General features: G+C 62.6%; 1 long non-coding RNA gene across 1 annotated transcript; it reads right to left on the bottom strand.

Moving 5' to 3' along the window:
- Positions 1-1,123: 1,123 nt before the first annotated feature.
- Positions 1,124-2,898, bottom strand: LOC125930532 (uncharacterized). The gene is made up of 3 exons (XR_007460171.1): positions 2,105-2,898; positions 1,506-1,601; positions 1,124-1,289 (listed from the first exon to the last, which is right to left on the bottom strand). It is a non-coding gene; the product is annotated as an uncharacterized LOC125930532 (long non-coding RNA).
- Positions 2,899-3,347: the final 449 nt, after the last annotated feature.

Genomic DNA, 3,347 nt, shown 5'->3' with positions numbered 1-3,347 from the left:
GGGGAGGGGAGGAGGGGGAGGAGGGGAGGAGGAGGGAAGGAGGGGGGAGAGAAAGGGGGAGGAGGGGAAGGAGGAGAAGGAGGCAGAGAAGGAGGAGGAAGGGGAGGAGGAGGAAGAGGAGGAGGGGGAGGGAAGGAGGAGGGGAGGAGGAGGAGAAGGAGGGGAAGGAGGGGGGAGGGAAAGGAGGAGGAGGGGAAGGAGGAGAAGGAGGCAGAGAAGGAGGAGGAAGGGGAGGAGGAGGAAGAGGAGGAGGGGGAGGAGAGGAGGGGAGGAGGAGGGGGAGGAAGTGAAAAAGGAGGAGGGGGAGAAGGAGGAGGAGGAGGGGGAGGAGAAGGGGAGGAGGGGGAGGAGGAGGGGAGGGGGAGGAGGAGGGGAGGAGGGGGAGGAGGAGGGGAAGAATTACTAAAAGAGTGAGAGAGAAGCGGAGAGATGGAGATACACAGACCCCCTCTCCAACCCCTGCCCTACACTCGCAGCCAGCTTGGAGAGTGTGAAAACAGGCCCCAACCCAGATGGGCTGTCCCAGGCTCCTACACACACACAGGAGTCCTAACAGCCCTGCCCCGCACGCCACCCAGTCCACCTGAGATGGGGGGGGGGGGCGGGGAGGAAACTCTCCAAGAATGACTAGCCCCGATGCCACTGGGGACAGCCGAGCACGCCCCCGTGGGCAGGTCCCCAACACGGTCCAGACCCGCAGCCGGAGAACCCGCTCGCCCAGCCTCGAAGGTCAAGCACACACGCTCGAACACGCACGCCCACGCACAGACATGCGCACCGGCAGGCAGGCACCCCCACCACAGGAGCCGCAGAAACGCGCGTGCACATGTGCACGTGCTCACGCACATCTGTACACGGGCGTGCCAAGGCATGCGTGCTCACACGCACACGCACACGCACAGAAAAAGCGATTCCCCTCAGGGACCCCTTCAGGGATCCCATCCCCTCTGCGTCAGAAGACCCCCCTTTTTGCACCCTAGGGGAGGGGTGTATTTCAAGCTCTAGGGGCCAGCGGCGGGACCCAGCCAGACCCCCTACTCCTGACTCCTGGGCTTGGAAGGGAGGACAGAGCCCCCCTGCTCGCCTGCCCCTACCCTAGCTAGGGGACTCTGCCTCTCCCACCACCATTAGGCGTGTGAGCGGAGAGGTGACGGCTACATCCTTCTGATCAGAGATTCCCCTCCTTCCCCGGCTCCTCCGCCGACCCCCGGCCTGGTGGCCACGGACAGATGACAACTACCTCCGCGGCTTTCACTGTCCGCAGGCTTCACCTGGATCGGCCGCGCCATCTGTGGAGAGAGAGGGGAGGAGGAGGTCAAGGCTGGCAGTGCGGCGTGGCGGGGGGGGGGGGGGGGGGGGCTACGCCCGCGCCCCCCCGGGCCCCCTGCCCCCCTCCCCGGGCTCAGCACCCCACCAGCTTCCAGCAGCAAACCAGCCAAACTAAACGGACACACAGTCCCAGGTACAGGGCTTCACTCATGCTGCCTGGAAAACTCTTACTTTACCTTCAAAACCCAGTAACAATATTTCTTGCTGCAGGAAGCCTCCTTGCCTTCCCAAGTGCTGTATGCTCCTTGGAAAGATGCCCAACTCCTCTGGTTCTGTGTGTGATGTGACCTTGCAGTTTCTGTCATCAAAGACTGGAGTCTATGTCCCCACCCTCTGCATCTGGACTTGGCCTTGTGACTTGCTCTGGCGAGTGGAGTGTGGTGGCGGGGAAGTGGGGGGAGTTCCAAGCCCCGGCCTCGGGAGACTTTGCAGCTTCCTCTTTTGGGACCCGCGCGCTGCCAGCTGGACAAGCCGAGGCAGGACAGGAGGACGGGAGACCTCAAGCACTGAGAGGCCCAATGACAGGCAGCCTGTGGGAGGAAGGCTGTCCTCTCCCGGCTCGCCCCGCAAGCCCTGACTGACTGCCACGGCACGAATGACCCTGGAGAGACCAGCAGAAGAACCGCCCAGCTGAGCCCCGTCTGTGCTCGCCGACCCGTGGAATCATGACCAAATAAGACGGTTGAGTTGGTTTGTTACTGAGCACTAGCTGACTGCCACCAAGGCAACTCCTTTTAGACAGCTCTCTGAGCCTTGGGTGGGAGGACTGTCGTACCTGAGTGGGCCAGCTTTCAATGTGGACTCGGTGTTCTGGACCCTCCTGTCCTCCACCTCCAGCACCGAAAATGATGTTCGATGGAAGAAATCCTCCTGTAAGCCCCACCCCCAAACTTACCCAGCCATGGGGAGGAGCTAATGTGGATATCTGAGAACCAACTCAAGGGATGTGGGAAGTGGGTGGCATTTGCTTCTCCACTGGTCTGAGAATGGGATCCTCCTCCAAGCCTGGTGCTTCTGGCGAACTCTTACTCATCCTTCAAAACCCCGCTCAAAAGCCCCACGCAGGCAACCCTTCCTCCCTCTGCTTCGGGGCAGCGAGTGCCTGTGTCTTGCGTTCTCGCGGCCGCAGGGAGAACCAGAGAAGCTTGCCGAACTGAACGGACCAGGAGGAGGAGGCCAACACACAACAGCATAGAAGGGCACCAGGCCTGGGGTTGGAACACGTGCCCGTCCCAGACCCCCTCCAAGGTCAGACAGTCCCCACGGCCATTCGGAGAAGGTGCTTGGGGGACGTCAGCCCTCTGGTCACTGTGCAGCTGCCCAGCGAGCTGCAGCTTTCCCCAGGTTTTACAGATGTCAAAACCGAGGCCGGGAGAGGTTGTCTGTCCAAGGTCATGGTGGGTGAGTGAAGGCACTAAGCCTCCCTAGACTTCGACTCTAAGGATCTTTCTACCCAGTCCCGTGAGTAGAGACCCCTCTCCAACTGTGAACCCCCAGATCTCCTTCCCCTTCTCTTAGACCCCGAACTGCCCCACACCCCCAGTCTGAGTCCCCTCCCTCACCCTGCACCCTCTTTCCCTGCGCCCCCTCCCCCCTCCAGCTTCCTTACCCTCTCTGAGCCCCTCCCCATTCTGCGCGCATATGGGCGGCCTCAATTTGAACTCAGCCTTGGGAGCCCCAGAAGCAGAGAGGCCGTCCAGTGTCCCCAGTTCCTGCCACCCACCCAGCCACATCCTCAGAGGGACCCTGACCACCTGGGAAAGGCTCTCCCTTCCCCCACCATGTCCACACACACACACACACACACACACACCCCGGGCCCTCTCCACCTGGGTACCACACCCAGCTAGCTGGAGGCGGGAGGAGAGATTTTGTTCAACCAGATGGGACCAGGTTCTGGGCTGCGGGCAGACTGAGGTTGTGAAGGGAGGTGGGGGGACAGGGGGCACCTGAGCTCCAGCCTCCTGTTCGCCCCCCCCCCCCCCCCCCCCCCCCCCCCCGCCCCCCCCCCCCCCCCC

The sequence above is a fragment of the Panthera uncia genome, chromosome A2 (assembly GCF_023721935.1).
Source record: "Panthera uncia isolate 11264 chromosome A2, Puncia_PCG_1.0, whole genome shotgun sequence".
Taxonomy (NCBI): Eukaryota; Metazoa; Chordata; class Mammalia; order Carnivora; family Felidae; genus Panthera; species Panthera uncia.
The sequence above is the reverse complement of the archived record's forward strand: the minus strand, read 5'-3'. Positions and strand labels throughout refer to the sequence as shown.